The sequence below is a fragment of the Myodes glareolus genome, chromosome 8, assembly GCF_982192425.1.
Source record: "Myodes glareolus chromosome 8, mMyoGla1.1, whole genome shotgun sequence".
Taxonomy (NCBI): Eukaryota; Metazoa; Chordata; class Mammalia; order Rodentia; family Cricetidae; genus Myodes; species Myodes glareolus.
In genome coordinates, this window is record NC_142033.1 from 41,401,695 (window position 1) to 41,426,998 (window position 25,304).

The 25,304-nt window shown below is 45.1% G+C and overlaps 1 protein-coding gene across 2 annotated transcripts in view; it reads right to left on the reverse strand.

The window, feature by feature from the left end:
- Window positions 1-25,026, reverse strand: part of Rhoh (ras homolog family member H) — a 37,382-nt gene extending 12,356 nt beyond the window's left edge. The window contains exon 1 of one of the 2 annotated variants that reach the window (XM_085691841.2): window positions 24,898-25,026. The gene's annotated coding sequence lies outside the window, so the exon portion shown is untranslated. Of the gene's footprint in view, window positions 1-22,940; window positions 23,527-24,897 lie in introns of those variants that run through there. The other variant, XM_048414981.3, reaches the window with a different exon arrangement.
- Between the last annotated feature and the right edge of the window lie 278 nt (window positions 25,027-25,304).

Genomic DNA, 25,304 nt, shown 5'->3' on the forward strand with positions numbered 1-25,304 from the left:
CAGGCCTGCCTACCCCTGTAACCTTAACACAACTCGATCCTAAACAAAGTCCAAGGGAGGTGGGAACACGGAGTGATGCTCTCCAGTGTGTGTGCGTGACTTCCTCTTCTCTCCAGGCCTGACCTCTGACAGCAAGCAGATTTCTTTAGCCACTCTCACACACTGCTGGTTAATTGTCCAGACGGAAGACAGACAAGCGTGTTGGTGCACACCTACAGCCCCAGCAGTAGAGCGGCTGAAGCAGGTCGGTGGTAAGTTCAAGGTCAGCCTGGGCGGCACAGCAAGTTCAAGACCAGCTTGGACCGCTTTTCAAGTTCTAGACCAACTGCGGATAACAGACCCTGTCTTGAAAATAAAGAAAATATAAACAAAAGTAGGGGGTGTGGCTAGCAATGTAATCTCCAACTAGCAAGCCTAGGCCCTAGGGTCAACCCCCAGTAAGGAAAACAGCAAAAACAAACGAAAGACCTGTTGTCTTCACAAAATGTTGTTGGACAAAATTCAGTGGCACTTAGTTGACAGGGCTGAACACTTTTAAACCTCCCTCCTCCATTGGACAAAACTATTTCCAGAAAAAAAAGTGTTCCTTAGCTAATCTTTAGCTTTAGAATAAGTTATAAAATACAATTTAATTCCTAGAACTCTAGGTGCGATTCCCGTTCTCTACGGTCACCCTGCCATCACCATTGAATCCGATCTACTGTTCAAGTGTGGGAATGGAAATGTCTGGGGTGGTATAATTTGCCTCTGAAACGCTGGTAGAATCTGCCCATGCTATAAAGGACTTACTCTGAGACAGGCATGGTGGCACCCATCTGTAATGCCAACACTCACTTGAGAGTCTGAGGCAGGAGGATTGACAGGAGTTTGGGACCTGTCTGGTCTAGTACCTGGCGGGGTTCTGTAGCAAGACCTTATCTCATGAAAGAAAAAAGAAAAAATGAAAGGAAGGAAGGAGGGAGTGAGGGAGGGAAGGAGGGAAGAGGAAGCTGGGAGAGAGAAGTAAAGAGATAAGGGGGAAAAGCAAGCAAGAATAGAACAGTCTAGCATCATCACTGACAGTGTACAGTGATCAGCAAAGGGGACCCACATTGGTCTCACTGTTGTTTTCAAACTCTTCACAAACCACACAACCCTTATGATCTTGTGCCACCCCGCTCTTCATGTTCCTGCCAGTATCTACCGAAAGTTTAAATGCATATGTCTTCTAACCAGCAACTCTAGTCTCTGAGCACATTGTGCTGGGATCCTTGCACAGAGTCAAGGCATGTGAAATTTCCACCGCTGTAGCGCTTGTAACAGCAACCAAGTAAATAAGCTAACTGAATGGTCCAGAAAGAGGCAGTGATTGAACAAGTGATGCCACAGCCACACAATGGACTGTCTGTCACCAGGCTCTAAAGAGAATACAGTCAGCCTCTGTGTGTCGCCGGCAGTGTATACTATACCAGCCGAGAGGCAAGCTCTTGGTGTGGCAAAGGACCCCTCCCTTCCATTCACACAGAACTAAATATACAGACCTAATACAGTGGCCCTGGCAAAACCCAGTCTCCCGTGCCCAAAAGAACACCGGTGCAGGCAGAGCAAAAGGCATAAGCAGGCAAAAGGCCTTGCTCTGAGCAATAAGCAGCCACCCCAGCTTGCTGGAGATGCTCACCTCACCTTACCTTACACTTGCTCCTCAAGAGAGCAAACTCCCCTAGGAGCATGGCTACTGTACCTAATTTCCCACTCTTTAAATTCTGTAGCATACAGACATGAGTACTCTTTATGGAGACTTTATCACAAATACAGTCCACAGTGATGCGATTAAATGTCTCCCTAGATGCTCCACTAAAAGATCAGGAAATTGAGACAGGAATGTAGCACCTGTGAAAACCACCAGGGCCTCTCACAATAGGGTTCTTCTTTTAATGGCTTAATTTATTACTTATATGCATAATGTTCTATTAATATTAACTTAGAAATTCACAGAAGTCTGAAAAAAAATATGACAATCTTTAACTGAGTTCCACTTAAACTTGGCCTAACGGGGACAGAAGGTGACAAAGAAAATGTTAGTATAGTTTTAGACTGAGCCTAGAGGTTTAAAAATTTATTATTTTTTAACTTGGGTGATAATGTTTCTGACCTTAATTTTTTTTCTTTATAGAGGTGGTTTCTTGGCAAGGGGTAATGTGCAGTCCACAGGGAGGCACCGTGATTTTTTATGACCACATCAAATTCAGGCCCCAGAAGCTCCAACCTTGGCTAATAAAGCCCTAAACCAGAAAGAGGAAAAGCAGGATTCTGCCCAGAGAATGGCCTTGCTCTCAGCTTCCTCCCGCAGGAAAATCAGAACAGGAGCAAATGAAGACTCTGCCAGAGGTAAAGAAAAAATGCTGGTTTCTGAGGTCGGTGTTAAAATCACCAGGGCAGTGAGATCCAGGGGGTGGCATTTGAACTAGGCCCTGGAGGAGAAAGGAAGAGAGGAGGATAGACCATGAGGAACCGGCCCTAAGCCCAAGGCAGCATGTGGAAAAGCCTGCACGCAGGTGGGGATCATAGACCCCAGTGTCTGAAGTATGGTTGGAGGAGACACTGGAGCAGATTTGTGAGCCATTCACTTTACTTCAGAAGCCTTCTCTCTGGATCCAAGACTCTTCTGGTCTGTCCCTACAAAACCTTTCTGCCCTTCCCAACCTCAGTATCCTCGACGGTGCTGCCCTCCTCTTCCAATGCACGTCCTTACTTGCTCTCCATACTCTTCCCCAGAGCCAAACTCAGATGTCGCCTCTTCCATGAAGTCTTCCAGGAACTCCCGGAAAACATTCTTTTCCACTACTGGGGAAATTTTAATAATGTGGGGGAAATACATATGATAGCAAATGTTACATGAAAAAAGAAACGCTAAGCAGTAAATATAATATAACCCTGACTTTTTAATAAAATGAGGGGGAGGGATAGAAATCAGGAACAATACCAAAATACTAATACTGTCTTAGTATGGCTACAGGTTTTTTGTTTTGGGTTTGGGTTTTGTTTTGTTTTGTTTTGTTTTTCTGGGACAGGCTCTCTTTTGGTAGCCGTAACTGCTCTTGAACTCACTGTGTCGATCAGGCAGGTCTAGTACTTACAGTACTGGAGTGTTGGAATTAAAGGAGTGTGCCACCATACTTGGCTTATTTTTTTTTATCTTTTTAATGTCTATTTATATTTTCCAAATTTTCTTTCTATGTATATAACTGTTTATGTAACAAAAATTACAAACATAAAATCTTACGATGCTTTGCAAAAGACTATCTAAACATACCCTCCAGTTCATTTACTAATACTGCTGAAGAGTCACCTCCCCCTTCTACTTCTTCTGTTTTTTGTGGCAGGGTCTCACCAGGGAGCCTTGACTGGCCTAGTGCTCACTCTGTAGACCAGGCTGGCCTCAGATTTACAGAGATCTGCCTGTTGGGATTAAAGACATTCACCACCAGGCCCAGCTGTACAGTCACGCTCAAGAAAGTATGAGACAGGAGGGTTGAGCCAGGATGGGCTGGGCTAGTAGAATGCCCTTGGACAAGCCCAGAGACACCACCACCCCCTCCTCTTCACCATTGCCTCATCGGTCAGGCCATGAGCAACTGTTGCAGAACCTACCCCAATTTAAAATGAAAGAAAGAAAGCATGATGTCCACTAACCTAAAGCTGGAGGTTTTGCTCCAATATTCCTCCCAAGGAGAGGAAGATACTAAAAATGCTGCTTAAATTTTTTTTTTTACAAAAAAAAGTATCTCCTTATAATTATGAAAAAGCTGAGACCATCACAAGGGACTGTCAGACCGTGAGAAAAGAACTCAGTGAAGCGGGTGACATTTGTAAATCAGAGGAAACAGAAATGACAGAATAAGCACAAACTGCAGCCCCAATGTGCTCTCTAGGCAAGGATGATGGGCATTAACCTGCAGTACCCACCCAAGACACGGATGGGGCTCCAAAGGGCACATCGGTCACAGGTGCCTCCCCCTCTACCCACAAGGAACCAGAGTGGAGACTAAGTTTAGACTCCAGAGCAGGGAGAAAGGGAAGGTAAATGAGGAAGATGGCGCCCAACTGGGTACCTGGTAGACATTTTCAAATCCTTTCTAAAAAAGCATATTTTTTTTTTATCTTAGGCTTGGAAAAGCCAAGCAAATAACCTTTCAAAGGCAGTACAGAGCACACACACAGTCATTTGAAAATCATATTTATGTATGTATTACCACCTAAAGCAAACCTGACAAAAGTCGAAAGGAGGTTGTGCTGATGTTCAAATGTTTTGATGTCCTGTTCTCCCAATGCAGGACTCCACTGGACCCCCATTTCTGACACTGTATAATTAGACCCCCTGCTGTATAATTAGAACCTTTCCAAATATATGTGGCTAGTTTGAAAGAACGTGGGCAGCCTTACCCAACCTAAGTCATTGTGTTATAGTTCCAGAAAACTAACAGACCACACCAAAAATGCCACACTGATCACAACCCAATGACCAAACAGCCAATGAGAAGATAAGAACTCATATTACACCCAGCAATGTTCTTCAATATTCTACGCTTTGTTCTTTGGACTTTTAAAACAAAAGGGCCAGAGGAAAGAACATTGCCACAGAGAAACACAGGGCTTCCCTGCTCGGCAGCTGTCCCAGCAATGTCCCACTAAGAAAAATGACTCTTCCTAGAGACCATGTGGAATTCTTATCTCTGTCACCTGATCAGGGAGGATGGCACAGTAAGCTATGTCCTAGAATATGTTGCTACGGGTCCCCCCAATCAGATCCTCTATGGACTTAATTACTTCTGAGATTTTGTTGTTGTTGTTTTTGTTGTTATATTTTGTATGAATGAATCTTACCCGTAAGAGTAATTCTGAAAACCTCACAATGGGATTTTGTTTCATTTCTAACCTGGTGCAAGATAGGTGAGGATGTGTGTGTGTGTGTGTGTGTGTGTGTGTGTGTGTGTGTGTGTCTGTATATCAGGATATCTACCCCTCCCATGTGGCGTGTGCATGTGTGTGTGTTCAGGTACTAGAAGAGTGAGATCCACACATGGCATTTTTTTTCAGAAACAAGGTTCAAAGAAACTTTGCTGTCTGGGGTTCAGTTTGAGTTGAAAGAGTCTGTTCCCTGCTCTGTACCCCGCTGTACCCATGATTTAGAGGCTTCCTTTCTCCATCACGTGAAAGCCTGTTATCTTTCTCTTCCCTTTACTTATCTTCTGGCTGAATACCAGGGTCTTCTTGGCCGACTTATCACTGCCATTTGTGCACAGAGCAGAATATTCGTTTTAAGGATTACAGACCAGAATCTAATCAGATCCCTACAGCAAGAGGACCTCATTAACAAAGAAACTCACGATGATCAAACTGCAGAAAATACGTGTCCGTGGCGTGCTCAGCCACAGATGGGGCATCTAGATCACACTTCATTCCCCCAGTGTTCAAGAGACCATTACAGAAGAGTGGGTGGAAAGATTGTAAGAGTCAGAGGTCAGAGGAGACAAGGATGAACCCACGTCTTCAGGACTCAGTATAACTGCTGCACCCCTGAACTCACGGCAGCTGTGGTTGCCTACACTGGACGCAGAGAAGACAAAGCCATCTGTCAACATGCCATTATGGAGACGGGAGGGGTCATAAACCCCACTCCTAGCTGAGGAACTACTGACAGTTGGTGGTTGCTGGCAGAGGAAGACTGTTCGCTTCAGGGGTGTGGCTCCCGGCAGACTGACTACGCTCCAGTGGGTGACCCACCCCATATGTATGTGGGCAGAGCTGACTGGGCTCAGGAGGTTGTTTAAACAGAAAAGGACAGGAAGTTGGGAGGAGGTCGGAGTGTGGGAGTTGATCTGGAAGGTGTTATCGGAAAGAGTTGGAAGTGGATATAATCAAAATACATTGTGTGCACGTATAAAATTCTCAAATAATTAATAAGGATACATTTGTTTAGACGATCCCAGCAGCACACTTCTTGGTCTGAGATTATCAAGGAGTTAATTCTTGGGGAATCTTCCCCGCAAGGAGATGGCGAAGGAAACAGTTCCCAGATCCAAAGAGAAGGTGAACAAGGAGTAGCTTCAAGCGTCCAACAGGGGACCACATTACCAGAAGGTACTGCCTAGGGTGACATACAGGACCACAAAGAGGCCCTCCGCAACAGATGTGCCCTCCACTAACAGACTAGCGATCAGTTTGCATGTGTTGAGATGTGAATCACTCAGAAGGCCAAGCCTTTCTCACAGTCCGCTGTATTCTGTTCCCCTGCTCTCCTCAAAGTCAGTTTCATTGGAAGAGAAAATACTCAAGAGAATCAAGCAAACAAATCCTTCCCACCACCACTGTACACCGGAGTGGGGCACCAGGAGACATCATTTCTGGGTGCTCCCCCGTTTGAATCTGGAGTCCCCCTATAAAGAACCAGTCACAGCAGACCTTTAAATTGCTTCCATAAAGTCAGGGGTTGGGAATAGTTGGCCGAACATAAGGGCAATATCTTAGCAACTGGTAGAATTAGGTGGATATATATGACTCAATTTCTTACTTTTCCCAGCATTCTAATGATATTTTGTTCTATTTGCCAGTGTAACATTAAAATCCAGACACATTTTTATATTCTAAATGTTTAAAGGACTTACTGAAACTTTATTAGCCTAGAAATTTTAACAATGAAGAATAAAATGAAATAAGTTACACAAGTCAGGCCCGTTTTGCATAGTAATCCAGTGATGATTTTTTTAATATTTATTTATTATGTATACAATATTCTGTCTGTGTGTATGTCTGCAGGCCAGAAGAGGAGACCCATTACAGATGGTTGTGAGCCACCATGTGGTTGCTGGGAATTGAACTCAGGACCTTTGGAAGAGCAGGCAATGCTCTTATTGCCTGATCCATCTCTCCATCCCCCCAGTAATGAATTTTTAATTACATTTATTTATTTGATTATCTTGTGGTCAATTCCCTCCTCCCACTATGTGGGTCCTAGAATTAAACTCAGCTCATCAAGCTTGGTGGCGGCTGCCTTTACCCACTGAGCCATCTGCTCAGTCCCATATTTCTTCTTGATTTTTCAGGTTAGTACACACGAGTAAGGGTTTCATCGTGGCATCTTATTACGTATGTGCCGTGATCCTTCATTCTCTTCCACTCAGGACTCATTTTACTAGATGCTTTTCTTTGTCTGGGTTCAAGTTTTGGGAATAACAAACACCTCACTTTTCCAGAGTTATTTCCCCTCTTTTAAAAACAAGTTCTCAGGGTTAACTGAACAGCTTGCTGAGAGTAACTAGCCTCGGATACTCCCGATATACTCACTTTTTCCTTCAAATAACTTCATTTTTTTCTCTAATCAATGGTCATGTGATATGCTTATAACTAAAGATATTATTAGTGCTTTATCTGCAATTCAGATTGTTAGCTGATATTTTGTATTTTTTTTTTACTTGGTTAAGTTGGGTTGGGGGGAACCCAGTCAAAAGTCAAGATAATTGCATTAAGCTCGGTTGCTGGTACAGGTTCAAAGTGTGCCTGCATATAGAGAATAAATGGATCAAATTTTGCTTGGTCCACTGGAAGCAAGTTACCACCACTGGACCTAATTTCATCATCACAGGGAACAAGAGGGTTTCATTCCAGGTCTAAATTCTCTGAGCATTTTGGAGATATGTGTGTTCCTTATTCCAACTCCTAGAAACACAGCTATGCCCCACACGTCTGTCCATAATGGGCCAATATCCAATGTTATATATTATATAATATCCAATGTTATATTATAATGACTGTGTCCTCCCCTCCTGTGATGCCACAGCTGTCTCCCACCCCTACCCCATTCCACCCAAATACTGGAGATGGGATCTAGAGATTTGAACATTCTAGGTAAGAATTCTATCACTGAGATTTAGCCCTCTTTGGTTTTTATTTTATTTTTTTATTTTCTAATTTTATTTTATTTTTGAGTAAGGGAAAATCAACTAAGTTGTCCAGGCAGGTTTTGAACTCACTCTCACCCAGGAAGGCCTAGAAATTGCAATTCTACTGCCTCAATCTCCTGCAATTACCAGTTATGTCGCCGTACCCGGTCTAGTAGTTGCCTTGATTTATGTAAGTGTACTTTATGAAGTTTGCACAGTGACTAAATTGATTCAGGAAAAATTTCCTAGAGCCCATCTATAGCATCAAATATCACATGGTCATCTTCCAAACAAGCACACCTCAGAGACAACCGTACTTCAAAAAGTAAACTCAGGAAAACAAAGGCATCTCAGCGCCACTGCCACTAAACATCCAACCGTGTAAGCCCAGCTGCCCACCACACTATCCACTCAGTGTCTCCGGAGTTCTAGACCACGCTGCAGGGGCTTCCATACATTACCTCATCTTCTCTTCACAATAACCCCCCACGGCAGAAAACACCCCGAATTTATAGACCCATCAGATGAGACACAAGGAAACATTCATAGCCGACTGTGCTCGCTGCTGATTGGAGCAGAGCTACAGCCCTGAGTGTCGCACCATCCTGTGGTGCTACCAACTCCTACAGAGGGGGCAGGAACTGGAAGGCAGGACAAGGCAGATGAACAGTTTTCTGACTCTAATCAGGCCCTCGAGCACTGTCCCCCAGCTCCTTTGTGTGTGTGTGTGCATGAACGTGTACATGTGTGCGTGTATGTGTGCGTACATGTGCGTGTGTGCGTACATGTGCGTGTGTGCATGTGTATGTCTGTGTGTGTGTGTTCTTTTAGACAACATTCTCACAGCATGGCCCAGGTTAGCCTTGAACTCACAACAATCCCCCTGCCTCAGCTTCCCAAGTGCTGAAATTACAGATGTGAACTACCACATCCAGCTTAGAGGTTTCTCCTATGCACTATACCCATGCTGGTAGAGAGACCTATATTAAGACACAAATAAAGCAGGGCTTAGCATCCCAAAGAAACAGCGCTCCTATCACCCGCGCTCTCACTTAACCTCTGACGTCTGTGTATTTCATCTACCGTTTAAGCAACTTTTCTTACTTGCTTGCTTTACACACAGCGCTCGCCAGTCACGGGCGTCCCTGTTCGTCTGGAATTTAGCCGGCTGTGGAGACAAGATGCAGATCTGCTGCTAGGGAAGCAACAAATGGAGACACAAGATGACTGGTTAATGAAGCAGATGCATCAAAGAAGAAGGCAGACTGGAAACGAATGGGATAGGGTGGAGTTGAGGGGTGCTCAGGCTTCAGACCCTACTACAGACTTACGGAGAAAGCTGGACTTCCTCTGGTCTGTGCAGAGAAGGATGTTAAAGGTTAGGGTGGAAGCAGGGAGGATTGGCAATGGTTGAAACCTCTCCAAGTGTCTCACAGAAAGTGGCGTTGGATAGAATCTGGAAAGAAAAGGAGTTTCACCAAGCAAAAAGAGGGGAACGTGCAAAGGCCTGAAGAAGTTATACCGCTTACATGTCTAGAGCCAGACAGATCGCTCTGCCTGGACCTCGGGCTACAGCTGGAGAATGAGAAGCTAGGCCTGCTGGGATGGCAAAGCACAGGCTATGCAAGTGTAAGAACAGGAGTCTCAGCACCCGTGGAAGTGTCAAGAGGCACGGTGGCCTGCCTGTAATCTTGGCCTCAGAAGGTAGAGACAAGTGATCCCTACAGCAAGCTGGTTGTCTTGTCTAGCTGAATCATGAGCTCTGGGTTCAAGTGAGGGGCTCTGTCTCAATACATGGTGAAGGATGATAGAGGAGCGCACCTGACATCAACCCCTGGTCTGAACACTCATGTTCATGCACACACACACACACACACACACAAAGAGGTGAGATAGAGAAAGAAAGTTAAGCTGGGAAAGTTACCCTGGAAAATCTGAAGGTCTTTGAGATGCTGTGGGTGTTTAGTGGAGCTGTAAAATATGTTGGGTAAAACATTCTTTCCAGTCAACATACAAAGCATGCATTTTGAGAACTAAGTGTACTAATGTACACACACACATACACATCCAAGGATGACATAGTTCTTATTCTTAAGAATCCTTACCCCACTGACACCTATCACTGACAGTAAATGGTGAACGCAGACTCAATGCTAAGTGTTAAGAACAAGGGGTCACTGGGTGCTAGACCTAATGGGGCATTTCTATCACTCCTTCTAAGGCTCATGGAACATCACAGAAAAGGGGCAGAAAGAAGTAAGAACTGGAAGACGGGGAGACGGGGCGCATGACAGCAAGCCTGGTCCCGTAGGCCTACGAGACTGGCCCTGTCCATTAGCACAGAGATCCACAACCGGACAATGTGCAGAGAGTGAAGGACGTTGGACTTGGTCCTAACCCCTCCCGGCGAGGTTCAAGGGTCTCTTTAAAAGAGGAAGAGGTGATGGATGACTCCAAGGAACCTGTCTTCCAGGCACAGCAGGACAGATGCCATGTGAACTCACAGAGATTGTGGCGGCACGCACAAATCCTACACGGGTTCAAGCCAGACAGGGTCCCAGCACTGAAGTGGGGGTAAAGACATGGGGTCCCACCCATAACCAAGAGGTTATTTGTATTCAATACCCTCTGGAAACTGGAAAAAAAAACACCTTTCTCCAATGGACTGTCACTGGGTCTGTCAGCCACTCTCCAGGGCAGGCCCCGTGCCCAGGAGTATTTAGGCAGCACACAACAAACTCCATGGTTATTTTGTTTTGGTTTGGTTTTTCGGTCTTATTGGTCTCTTGGTTTTTGGATTTGTTTTTGTTTTAAAGAGAAAAACAGACAAAAACATAAAGTTGAGTGAGTAAGGAAGTGGGGAGAATCTGGGAGGAGCTAGGGAAAATGAAAAGACTGGCCCACGTGGCCTGATCCCTGCCTGCTGAGCCATTCTGGGGAAGTCATTGTTTTCAGGTAGGTATTCAGTGATGAGCCCGCCAGGTTCCAACGGGGAGTTCCAAACCCAAGGTCACTTTGCAGACAGTTGCCTGTGGACTTGAACCTGTTCCAGAACACAGGCAGGCTCCTGCCTACTTGTTCATGGAGCAAGGGATGCTGGCTATTTTAAACCACTGTGGTTAGGCAGGTCTTGTGCAACTTGCAGGCAGAAGCATTGCTGATAACCTGTGTGTCTCACAAGCAATACGTGTCCTAACATGATCCTTAGTTACTGTTAAACCAAAGCCAGAGTTTGGAGCGTAGAAATGCTGGCAGGCAAGCCTTACAACCTCCAGTTTGACCCCTGGATCCCACAGTAGAAGGCAAGAATCTCTGACTTCTTCTATACATGGGCATGCTTACAAACACACACACACACACACACACGCACACACACACACACAAATAATAATAATTAATAAAATGTAAAAAAAAACCCAAAAAACATATTTGAAAATGTAGTCAGGGATATTACACAAATAAAACATGAGATTTCTCTCAGTTAAATGAAAATTCTCTTCTTTGCTAAACTAATCCTTTTAAAGAATTTTTTAACATTCCAATTTATATTTAGCATTTGAAAGGAACAAACAATGATACAAAGTAATTTTCCTCTTATGCTAAAACGAACACACTCATGATTTATCAAGTACACATGTCTTTCAAAGTATATAAAAGTTGCTCCCAAATTGAATACTTTTGGTTCCTTTGGGAAATTCCTGACATGTGAAGTACTTAGAAACAGTCAACTGTATTCATTTGAAAATTTTATTTTCCTTTAATTCCAAAACTAACTACAAAGCAATAGAGCTAGCTATAAGATCTCTAACTTTAAAATATAAACTCGCCAGCCTTTATACTCTAGTTCCCATCATTAAAAGTGGTGGCGTATGCCTTTAATCCCAGCACTTGGGAGACAGAGGTGGGTAGGTTTCTGTGAGTTCGCGGCCAGGCTGCTCTACAGAGTGAGTTTCAGGACAGCCAGGGATACACAGAGAAACCCTGTCTGGACAGGGTAGGTGGTGCTTTCTGTGCATATCGAATTGTAAGACCCAAGAACCTTAAATCCCTCTCATCTAAGATTCTTGAATTTCAAAAGGTAAAATATAGATGTAGAGATTTTGAAGCATCAAATTTCTTCCAAACGTCACAATAATTTCCACATCATAAGCACGTATCACCGTGGTCACGAGCTGTGTTTTAATGAGACAGTATCCCAGAGCCAATAGTCACTCTCAAAACTGGCAAGGAGAGAAAAAGGGTAGCTGTAATTGGTGGATAACATAGTGAGCTTATCTACCTGTGGAAAAAGAAAATCAGTCAATCATGACCAAATTTAACTGCAAAACAGCATCAATAGCTGTAGAAAATAAATCTGAAGTGTGATCATTTGAGCCCTCCAAAGAAAGGGCCACTATGCCAGAAAAGCTGGAAGTGAAAAGTTACCTCGTCGCCGGTCACCAAACAAAAACAAGAACTTCAGTTGAAAACGCTGGCCTTCTGTTTTGTTTTCTTCACTACAATTTTCAAAAGTAGCAGTCTAGTCTTAAACTGAAACCACAGGCATCTAAGGCCCATTGGAAGAGAATTGAACTTTTCTCCTAGATAAGCATTTGATGGGTCTTTCCCAAGTCAAATGGGCAGAACTTGGGGAAATCCAAAGACCATTCAATCTAAATTTTACATGGGCCTCCCCACTCTCCACATATTTTCACAGCTCTAAAATTTAATACTAATATTGCCAAATAGCTGTTTTAATTATTTTCCCCAAGATATAGATGATAAAAAGAAATAAAGCTGACCACAGGCCTTGGAGAGACAGTTATAGTCTCCCTTTGTTAATTCAAATGCTCCTTTTGAGAGTTAGCAGGATTTCTCTTAGACTGGAAAGCAACACCAGGACCGGTCTCTGTGGGTTCCATACACCTTGAAGTGAAGAGACTGGGTAGGGATTTTAATACACAAAAGCTTATAGGTTGCAAAAATGCATTCCTGTGTGCTTATTTTAAAAAGCATATGTCTCATTTGCTACAATGGACCACACTACTATTATGAACCTACATTCACTATTAGATTTTAAAGCCAACAGTGTCGTAGATGTTTCTCTGAGAACCTAAGTACAGGAATAAAATGACGATATTGATTTAGAGATGTAGGAAACTATGGTACTGCGGATATGTAAGGGCTTTCTGGCTTTACCCCTCATATTTCCTGTACAGATCTTTAATGCTATCTACCCCGTCAGCATAAGCAGGGCCAGGGCCGCTACCGACATAAATTCAGTCAGTTACTGTCCAAAGATATGGAAGCTGACAAAAGTCAGGTTTTATCTGGAGAAAAGCATTGTGGAGCAAATTATATGAAGGGATTCGTTGCCGACAAAAATGGCTTTACATCATTTAAATTTGGTTCTAAATATACGGCTTTCCCTTCCCCGTTCCTGGGTAGGAGGGCTGATTCCATGTGTTCTTAGATGTCCCCACTGTGGTGAGCACTGCCTTCAGCTCATGGTTGGAGTAAAATAAAGAAATTTTTGTGGCAACCAATAAAAAAAAATACAAGAGAGAGAGAGAGAAAGAAAAGGGTTTGTGGCAAGGTGTATGTCCTCAGTCATCTAACTTGAAGACTATCTTATAGTGAAATGTTGACTTCCTTATGTCGCGTGTGGAGTGCTGTACTGAGAAAAAAAGGCAGAACAGCTGTACGGACCTACTGTAAAGTGAGAAAACCCGTAAGCCTAGCCATTAAAACCCCGCCCTCGAGTGCTGAGGGCTGGGACTAGGGGTCGTAGAATGCAATGTTACTACTCTGATCCATATTGAACTTGGCAGAAAACCTACCCGCAGGTGTACAGTGATTAAGACAGTGATGGAAGGCACTTTGTACTCCTTATATGAATGTATCTGTTTGAGATTCTCATTTTCTATCTCAAAGATACGGGTATAATTGTCATACCACCCCAGAAAGAGAGAATGTCGACTCATAGTTCATGAATTCTTAGCCGGCTTCATATACTTGTTCTCTAGAGGGTTGAGGAAGGGCACACTTCACGCCTCCACCCTGCAGCCCAGCCTATGACTGTGACTCCGTAGTGTGGTGTCATCTTAGCAGAGCTGGCTGGTTACAGCGGGCAGATTCGGGGTTGAGTCTCTGCTCGAGAAGAGATGCTCAGAGGCTTGCCCCAAATTGCCAGACCCAACAATGGCCAAATGGCATCTGTGGTCAAAAGACTGTATAGGGAAAGGACTGTGGCCCCAGAGCTGCCAAGGCCCAGCCCAATGTTCAGCTTCAGGGAGGAAAGACTGTATCTGGGCAGGGGATGTGGTTCAATGCCGGAGCACTTGCCTAGAGCATGCATGAAGCTATAGGTTCAATCCCCACGCTGTGAACAAATGCACACACATGCACACACAGACACACATACAGACACAGAGCGGGGAGGAAAGGAGAGGGATGGAGAGGGAAGGGAAGGGATGGAGAGGGAAGGGAAGGGAAGGGAAGGAAAGGGAAGGGAAGGGAAGGGAAGGGAAGGGAAGGGAAGGGAAGGGAAGGGAAGGGAAGGGAAGGGAAGGGAAGGGAAGGGAAGGGAAGGGAAGGGAAGGGAAGGGAAGGGAAGGGAAGGGAAGGGAAGGGAAGGGAAGGGAAGGGAAGGGAAGGGAAGGGAAGGGAAGGGAAGGCTACATCTTATGCTCAGGAATTGCACACACCACCTGTTGCCTTTCACTGCAAGCTGGAGGTGTCAGCTGACCCCTGACCCGCCACTCTCCTCTGTAGTCTGAATTGATCCACTCTGTACACAAAAGCTTCTTTTTCTGGTGCCGTCAGAGGTCACACATAACTGTACGTAGGACACTAAAATGGAACCCTGGGAAGTTGCTCTCCCAACAGGGAGCTGGCCTTGGGTTCACAGAAGAGGATTCAGAAGGAAAGACTTAGAGCAGTGATCACAGTCTCTAGAAGGAACCTGCTCAGGGATCCGATGTACCTCCAAGCTGCCATCTTGCCCATCAACATCAGTGGAAAGTCAGCATTTCTGTCTAACCTGACGTCACAAGAAGCAGAACTTAATTTCCTCCATCCCGTAATGCTTCCTCCGTGCTACTGACAGCCTCTGAGGCTGATGTTCTTAGTGTGAAGTCTATAGGTTCTGAATACTTAGATACACATTCCTGAGCTGTGTGTCAAATGTCCGTGTTCGGATATATGTGCTTTTTCTCAGAGGTCTTTGCTTCTCATTAGATCCCAAAAGAACTGGCAATCCCAAAACTTATTAAGAAACATTCTTCGGGGCTGGAGAGATGACTTAGCCGTTAAGAGTGCTGACTGCTCTTCCAGAAGACCTGGGTTCAATTCCTAGCACCCATAGGACAGTGCAGAACTGTCTGTAACTCCGGTTCCAGGAGATCTGACACCCTCACACAGACATAACACCAATAATAGGCAAAACACCAGTGAACATGAAATAAAAATAAATGAATCGTTTAGAAAGTAAGGCAGACTCTTCTAGTCAGGCTAGTGGCTCACACCTGTAATCTGAGCACTTCATGAGGAGTGGCAGACAACCACCAAAAGTCTGAGGCCTCACTAGACTACAGAGTGAGCTCCAGACTGCAGACCACTGAGAGAGACTCTGTCAGGAAGGAAGAAAAATAGAAAAAAGAAAGAAAGAAAGAAAGAAAGAAAGAAAGAAAGAAAGAAAGAAAAAGAGATAATGAAAGATAGAAAAAGAGAAAAGAGAAAAAAGAAAGAGGGAGGAAAAAGAAAGAAAGAAAAAAGAGGAAGACAGAAAGAAAGAGAGGGGAAAAGAAGGGGATTGGGGGAAGGGAGGGAGGAAAAACTGAAAAGAAGGAAAGAAAGAGAAAGGAAGAGAGGTGGGTAGATGGGTGGGGTGCAGGGAAAGAAGCAGAGGGCTGCTCTAGGGCATAAGCCAAACCTGAGACATGTGGGCATGAGAGTAGTCAGCAGGTGCTTACAGGTCTGACTCTAAACATTCGACACTTCATAGCCAATAGACCCTGTTGGGAAGATGGGCTCTCGGCTTGTTCTTGATTTATCACATCCTATTCTGAGAGATTAGAAGCTCTGGTGATGGGAAACGTGAGGACGGTACACTAAAGATTGTTTGAAAGTGTATGACAGTCACAGATCCTCTGAAGGCAGGCAAGCAAAACAGACGGTCTCGGGGCCTCAGCTACTGCAACGTGCACATCATTTATTTCTGATGCTTATTTTATGATGTAAATGTGTCGGTACTATTGTGAGTACAGGAGGTCTCTGGTTGTGTTACTACTCCATTTTATCAAAAAATGATACCTTCTCTCTTCCTTTAATATAATATTATCACTCACCAAGACCCCCAGTAATTTCTGGCATAATCACCCCATAGTCTCCTGTAAATCTATTCTCTCTCTCTCTCTCTCTCTCTCTCTCTCTCTCTCTCTCCAAGATTTCTCTGCAGTTTTGGAGCCTTGGAGCCTGTCCTGGAACTCTCTCTGCAGACCAGGTTGGCCTCGAACTCACAGAGATCTGCCTGTCTCTGTCCCCTGAGTGCTGGGATTAAAGGCGTGCACCACCACTGCCCAGCTTGTAAGTCTATTTTTAATGACTACCTCCCAGTTGGTTGAAACCAAAGCATTCATGGGTCTTCAAACTTGCCTGGGTGATTCAAATTCGTACCTAAAGCTGTTTGCTTATGAAGGGGAATTCTGTGGTACTAACTGCATCAGGGGAGTACAGTAAATACAGCCTCCGGTTTTAGGTTATTTCGATAACAAACAATTAACTTCTGACTTCGAGCTCTCTGCTGATATATCTTCGTAAGATAGACTCTTGGACTATGAGCCTCCAGCCCCCGGCCTCACCCATAATACACACACACACATACAAGCATGCGCGCGCGCGCGCACACACACACACACACACAGTGTGTTTCCTCTAAACTAAACTATAACCCTTCAATCTACAGCGTCTCCCAAACAAGGACCTATTGCCTGTCCACATCAGACTCACCAGAAATATACAAGCACATTCCTGCCTGCCTCCTTCCTAACAGACAACATGAAGGAGACAGCCTAGGACGTCCCCATCCTACAGGTGATTCTTGGACACACACGTCTGAGAACCCACAACTCAGAAGAACTATATCCTCTCCAGTTTACACCCTCATTTTAAAATCAAACCCGAACTATTTCCACACACACTTGGCCACCTCTGAGACCACTACCTCGGCCTCTTCCTAAGATGGGTTTTCTTCTCGGTCTCTCTGGCCTCTTTGTCTCTTTCATTGTATCTTTCACCTCTTTTATTATTTTCCTCCTACTCTGTTGGAACTTTATTCCACTATAAGTGAAGAGCTGGTTCAATATTTTTCCTAATAATTATCGCAGTGCATCCTCCCCCCCAATACTCTGACGTTGGACCAGCTAGCTCTCTTGGATGAGTTTCTTGCTTTTGTTTTTCTGTGTTGTTATTGTTTGCTTGCTTTGCATTCGGACAGTTTTGCAGGAGGCTCAGCTGTCTTCCGGCTCTCAAGCCCCCTGCCTCAGCTTCCCAGGTACTGGGATCACAGGCATGCAGCACCTCTGACCTTAGAGTGTTGCTTTTCTATTAGCTGGTTCTCAGTCTACGTAAGGAAGAGCTGTGTCCAGAAACCGTTTAGGGCCTGAGTGTGCAATGACATTGGCCTCGTCTACAGGGTGCTTGCTCAAGTTCTCGGAGCTCAAGAACTTCCTCCAGTCTCAGCTGCTCAAAGGAAACCCGTCAGCATCCACAGCTCTGCATGGCCCAGATCCCAGCCCCCGTTACCATGCTCTGCCCAAGGGACCATCCCAAGCTTTGCAGGTTAGCGGCAAGGCTCGTGCGGCACACAAATTCCCTCGCCCTCTCCTATTTTCTCCAGCTTTTAAAAATGCACACGCACAGTTACAGTGAAGTAAAAACAAACTCTATTTTAGCATTCTGACACACAAAATACTTTCACTTCTTTCTTTTTTTTTCTTTTAAATTTGCCAGCTATAGTAGTGAATGCTTCTTTTAAAAAAAATTTTTTTTTTCATGTTCATCAGTGTTTTGCCTGCATTTATGCCTGAGTGAGGGTGTCAGATCCCCTGGAACTGGAGTTGCGATGTGTCATGTGGGAGCTGGGAGTTTTACCCAGGTTCCTCTGGAAGAGCAGTACTCTTAACCACTGAGCCATCTCTCCAGTCCCAATGCCTTCATTTCTAATGGCTCGCCTTTCCCGTTCATCATAAAAATCAGCATAGCAGCTAAACTTTTCATCATACTTTTCTGAGCAGCACGTTGTGTTTGCCGATTTGGTAATGTAAATCTCCCGTGACTGGTTTCTAACTAACAACACAAGATCACTGAACAAGGAAGAAGAGAGGGCCACCTAGCATACAGTCCTCCAGCACACTCATCAACAGGCCCACAGCTGCCAGGGACCTGAGCACCTTTCAAAACTTCTGGAAATACTACAGTCTGTTCTTACAAGTCGGCACGGATTGATTCTAGAACACAAGGCTATCCGCTGGTACTTTCCAAAAAGCAATTTTTGTTTGTTTGCTTTTTGTTTTCCATGACAGAGTTTCTCTGTGTAGCTTTGGCTGCCCTGGAACACACACTGCAGATCAGGCTGGTCTCGAACTCACAGAGATCCGCCTGCCTCTGCCTCCCAGAGCTGTGATTAATGGAGTGTGCCACCACTGCCCAGTGCAATTATTTTCCATGAAAAGCCCTGAAAAGTCACCTTATTCTTACCTGCTCAACCAGTGAGGGTTTTTGTCAACAGATTATGTAAATAACGAATAAAACATAAAAACTGAGAGAGTGATACTTTGTTTTGGGGGGCTTGATTAACCACCAACTCACTGACCGTGTTTCTCACGACATCATCGTCCGTGAGGTCATGTATGCCGCTGCCCAGTTACTCCAACAGTAAGCTGGATGGGTGGCAACGCACACTCGCAGGGGTGTGGTGAGAACAGGGCCTGTTACCTCACCAGGCTCTGCCCTGGTTTTCTTTTCTAGGAAAAGGGGAAGAGGTCACTGCTGACTCTGGTTTTACCAGAAATCAATTGGCAAGATAAGAAGGCCCCAGCTTACGCCAGAAGATGCCATGGGATATTCAGAAATGCTCTGGAAATTTCTTCCCAATTTTCTATTCTACAGGAAAGGAAGGAGAGGAGCTGATTGGTCACTTTCTCCATTCCCTTTTACAGAAAAAGAAAGAGGCGAGATGATTGGGCACTTTCTCCTTGCTAGCAAATGTCTTCCTTTGAGCTCCTTAACACAGTGATTCTCAACTTGTGGGTCGTGACCCCTTTAGGGGTCTCATACAAGATACCCTGCAAAGATATTTACATTACGGTTTATAACTGTAGCAAAATTACAGTTATGAAGCAGCTACAGAATAAGTTTATGGTGAAGGGTCCCCACACCACGAGGAACTGTCTTAAAGGGCTGCAGCTTCTGGAAGGTTGAGAACCACTGACTTAGCGGTTTTAAAGAAGACGCCTTATAAGAATAGGATTGAACTAAAAAGGCCCTTGATCCAGTCCTCTCACACCCAGAAGCTTATCTTAAGGAATAAATTCAGGACAAAGGAAAATCCTCTCCTGTATTCGAACAGCAGTCACAACAGAGAGGACAGTCCCACCACAGCACTGTCTCCAGCGACCATATTGCGTTTGGGGCCTGGTAGGAAAGAGAGAGCTTCATTTAACAGTTCTGAGATAGCCTCTGTAAAGCCACTGGTTCCTTGTCATCTCAGGGCTTGTGCTTTTGATCACACAGATTCCTGGACTCAATTCCAGGGCTATGGTAAGATGGGTAAGAATGAAAGCTGCCCCCAGGGTTTTGAGGTCCAGCCAGAACCAGACTAATCGACCTTACGACAGCTATCCGCGTCTCAGAACAGCGCGACAGTTCCTAGTGCAGACTGCCCAGAGACTGGTCAAGCAGCTGCTGGGCGAAACGGCAGACCAGGCCAGAGGCCGGGTGCTTCTGACACTCCCTGCTTTGCTCCCTAGACATCCCTTCCATCGCTTAAGGCCTCCTTCTCTCACTGACCAACTCATCCCCTTCCAATTCCCAACCAGGGCTCCCTTTCTGGCTGTTGTCCCTCCCTTTCTCTAGTTAGAGCCCCTCGAATCTCTCCCCTCCATTCTCAGAAGGTCTTAGAAGGAAAGCAATAACGCTATTTGACTTATCTTGACACAAAATTAAGAATCAGCTTCGTAATTAGCATACCAGCTGTCACTACACTTCTAAAAGGAGGCCTTTCTAATCCAGGTGAACCCGTCATTTAGAGAGGAAAGGAAAAACCGGAGCTTCAAACCTGGGCTTTCACCGAACCTAAGCATCCAAACCCTCAAGCAATACTTCAAGACCTCGTGGTCAAAAGTATCCCACTGAGGAATGGATTTTCGGTTGGATCTTGTTGGCATTGCAACTAAAATATTAAAATTATGTGATTTAACTCAAACTGGGCCAAGAAATAAACCGCTCTCTCTGCCTCAGATTCCAAGAACCTCTGTAATTCCACCCACAGCCTTCAGACATCCATCCAGATGTTCACAAACATCTGCAGCTCCTCAGAGGAGTTCTCTAGGCAGTTGGAAGAGCTGGTGTGAGAAGGCTTAAAACATCTGTTTCTAATCTGTTCTTTTTTTCACATGTGGACACTATAAAATATCTAAACCCTGTGTCTAGTCTATAGCTGGTGGTCAAGATGCTAATTCCCCCCTGAATACAGGTGACAATGGTGTGGCTTGGGCAGTGGGACCAGGATGTAACTCTAATGCATGAACTGACTTTGTAGAGCCCATTCTCTCTATATACCTTCTATATATATACACCTATCGATACCTTGCTTGCTCAGCCTAGGCACGGGGTGTGGGGAGGAAGTGGGAGACACAGAACCTTGATCCTGCCTCAGTGAGGGGACAGGACTTCGGTCTTAGCTGACTTCCCAGGGGAGGCCTTAACCTCTTTGAGGAGCAGAAGGGAGGTGGGATGGGGAAAAAGAGGGGGAGTAGGAGAAGAGGAGAGATGGGGAACTGGGGTTGGCATGTAAAACACTTAATTAATTAATTTATAAAAAGTTAATTCCCAGCCTTTTACCTGTCACCCCAATTTCCCTTAAAAGGAATACTGTGTTTAATAGGCAAGTTTGTAGATAGCCTGCTCTCAGGCCAGCAATCAACTCATTTTCATTTGTGTCCATAACCAAGTCTTTACAAGTCCTAAGGGCCGGCCTTTGAGAGTTGATTGTAAGCTAGACACTAAGTTAAGCACCTTGTATATTTTATCTCGACAACAACCTTTTGAGGTAACAATTTAAATAGTAACTTATCTGAGGTTCCCACGGCCCAGAAATAGTAGAACCAGGGCTCAACATGGGTCTTTTGGCTCTTGCTCATCTTCTGTGTTAAATAGATTCCAGTTTTCGTGGTTCAGGCACTATTATAACATACTGTCTTTCTAAAGGAATGTCCCTGGAAATGATAGCTGTGTGGCCAAAGTGGCTCACACTCTCCACAAGAAAAGTTCACAGAATCTTTGGAGAAACTTTTTATAGGGTCAGAGACTTGCTTATCCACCTAGTCAACCTCCCGTGAGGAAAGCCACCCGCGGTACCCAGATGATCGGAAGTCCTCTTAAAATGTGAAAAACAGGCACGGAGGTTTCCCACATGCCTTTCTCTGCATCCACGATGTACTCAAGAACAACGTTAGAGGCCCAGGAGGTATCGCAAAACAGTTACGAAAAAGCAGAATGTGGCCCAAGGATGCAAAGCTGATCAAGCCTCCCTGAAAACGGCTAAGGGAGGCTAGAAAGCTACCCAAAGCAGTCTGTTCTCAGTGAACCCGCCATTTGACCCACATCCTGTCTTTCTAACCCTATTCCTCCTGCAGTAGATAAACTGCCTTCTCTTCGTGGGCCAGTTAGTCTCCTCTTTATGTAAAGTCCATACGGTCCTCCAGGTCTAAGACAACCTTCCTTTTCTCCATCTGCTGAGTTCCCATCCCTCTGAAGGCCCCACTCCTCCTGGCTGCTATAGCTCACTCCTACACCCTTCTTGAAACCCCTACAGCCCTGAGAACCTCTGCCACCCTGCTGCCTCTCCTACTGTTTCCCAAATGGTACTTTTCACTTGGACTTCTAGAGTCTAAGGTCCACCACGGAATGGGTTTCCTTATATTTCTCTTCTCTCAGGCACAGCATCTTAGAATCTGTGAGTGATCACCAACTACTTGCTGCTTGAATAAGTCAATCATGACTTTAACTTAGTAAAACGCCTTAAACCAGTGATTTCCCAAGTTTTTGCTGTTGTTTCTGATGTTATTGCTACAATAACATCAATTATTAAACCCAGGCAATCAATTGGCAGTGGGAAACCACCTCAGATACTAAATTTAAATTTAATAGAAAGGTCTAGAAAGGGGTCATTAGCATTGAGGCTAACTAGATAACAATTCTGGATCCAAATATAGATATTCTTTACCTAACTAGATAACTTTAAAACTGTTGCCTGTAGAACAAAATTGGAGGGTTCTTCAATTTCTTTCATCAAATGCCACTGCGTGATGTTTAAGTGCCCACATGAGCAAGCTCAGCCCCCCAAAGAGGCATTTTCTATATTTGAGAACACGTCGGAAATCCAGAAAATCACATTTTTAATGCTTTAGGACTATGTGTGACCTTCCAGGCTTCGTGGGCACACACCTGTAATCCCTGCATTTGGGAGGTGGAAAGTGACTACAGATTGGCCAGCCTAGGCTCCACAGGGCCTCACCTCAAAATAAAAACAAAGCAAAATGACAGGGAAACTTCATTGTGTCTTGCTAAGACTTTGGAGAGGGGATACACAGTAGAGCACACCCCCACCTCTAAGTTTGGGCTACGCTTTACAATGGATTAAACAAGGTAATTACAATGTATAGCTTTAAGAAAAAGAAACTCAGCAAAATTACAGAGATCACCAAATTATAGAGACCCCGGGACACTGAAGAATATTTTTTAGAGAGACAAAAGCCTTACCTGTTGTAGAATGCCAAATGAGTGTCTCAACACCAAGATGATTGACTCCGGAAGTCTCAGTTGCTCCCCATAGCCATGGAAAGGCTGATGTAGCCAAACCCTATCACTACCTTGAGTTCCTCCTGGGATCCAGCTCTCTCCTCCCCAAGGCTCCCACTGATTCGCGCTGGAAGGATTCCACCACTAGACGGGAAGAGTCCAAGTCGGAGGTGTCGAGCCTCGGTGTTCGAGGTGACTAAGGCAGCAGGAACACTCCGAAAGTGGCAAAAGCGATTACCAAGTTCCTGTGCAGAAGTGAGTTTCCTGTCACCGGCTTCTCCGCGGAGGGGTTTTGTCTGTGTGGGTTTAGGGGCGTGTGTCCATGTGCGTCTCCCCGCCGTGAGACTGAAACCTACCCAGCCGAGAGGCAGAAATGGGCTTTTGCTGCATGGCTGGGTTTGTGTTTGACATATATATATATTTTTTTATCCTTCCTGGATCATTTCTCTCTCCCAGTTCCCTCCAGTTTCCAACCCCAAAGCACCTACGTACAGGTGAGGAGAGGAATCGGGGGAAACCAGGGTGAACCTTTAAGGAAGTGAAACAGAAGAAAAATGATCTCGCTGCACTAACTGGTTTGGTTAATTCAAGCTTAGGTACCTTAAAACTTAACTTCCGGGGGAGGATGCAGTCAATAGGTAGAGGACTTGCTTACCCCTGGCTTTGATCCCCTGTATCAAACAAAACTCTACGTGGTGGCACACACCTGTGATCCCAGCATTCAGAAGGGTGAGAAATTCAAGGTTGCCAGGCACGATGGTGCACACCTTAATTCCAGCACTCAAGAGGCAAAAATAGGTGGAGCTCTGTGAGTTCAAGGCCAGCCTGGCCTATATAGAGAGTTCCAGAACAGCTGGGACTACACAGAGAAACCCTGTCTCAAATAAAAAAAAGGGGGGGGGGAGATGTTGTTCAAGGGCATCCCCAGTTACACAAGGAGTTCACGGCCAGCCTGACTGGAGACCGGAGGTGGGTTCTGTGCTTCATTCTGCTTTACTAATAACGGATTGCGTTGCTGCTGTCAGTCACCGTTTAAAGGGAACAGCTCCAGCAACCGCCACACAGCAGCACCTGTGCTGGGAGGTACTGGCCTCTGAGCTGTTTTCAGACTCCTCTGAGTTTCATTATTTGCCTAAAAACACAACCGTATTTGTACCGTCCCTCTGTGCTAGCCAGATGTAGAGACCATCTGCAACAAGGCAGACTACAGCCAAATCCCCTAAGTCAACCCTTTAACTCTCCTGATTTTTAATGCTCCCTCCCATGCCATGCCCAGGCACCCTGAGTCCTGACTCACGGTAAATGCTACTGCCCAGGGTAGTATCTTTCTCCAAATCCCATAAGAACAAAGCCAACAACATTCAAGCCAACAAAATGAAAGGGTGCTCAGTGCGAGGGTGCAGCCCGGGACACAAGTGGCCTTGGAACACTACTGTGACCTGACGCTGTGTGTAGCGAAATGCAGACAACCCCAGGCAGGCAGAGTCTACCCTTATGGCACTGAAACCCTCGGAAGGGTTGGAAGACAAACAAAAATAAGCCAATAGAATCCATAACTCCAAATTACAGCAACTTTCACAGCGGAATCCGAGGCATTAAGCCCAATGGCAAGACAAGAGATGCGTCCTAGAGGGTTGTGAGCGGTACACACGGAAGATAAAGTTTGGAACTGTCACACAGCCCTGACTGAAAATTAGAATGTCTGAGGTGTTGCTGCTATCAGCCCCAGGGTGCCACCTACAAAGATCTCATTCTTTTTCATGCCCACCCCTCAGTTTTTTCGAAGTGAAGCTATGGCTGTCATGAACAAGAAAGAGGCAGGCTGGGGAGGGAGGGGAGAGGGTCCCAAACACAGGCAAATGGCACAAAGACCCTCAGGGAGGACAAGATTGGAGAAGTGAAATGTTGGAGCACCTACCAGTTGAGAATTGGTCCACGCCTTTAGTCCCAACACTCGGGAGGCAGAGACACGCAGATCTCTGAGCTCAAGAACAGCCTGGTCTACAGAGCGAGTTCCAGGACTATTACACCGAGAAGCTCTGTCTCAAGGAGGGGGAAAAAGAAGGAGGAAGAGGAGGAGGCGGAGGAGAAAAGAGAAGAGAAGAGAAGAGAAGAGAAGAGAAGAGAAGAGAAGAGAAGAGAAGAAGGAAGGTTAATGTATCTGAGGCATGGTATGGAGGGAGGGAAGGAAATAAACATGATTTACAGATAGACACACAGAAATTTCTTAAAGGGACCCAAGTAGCAACTTATAGCGAAGAAGAACTTAATCTCTATCGAACACATGATCTCTGCCCAGAAAATGCCCTGTGGGAAGCTTGGTCA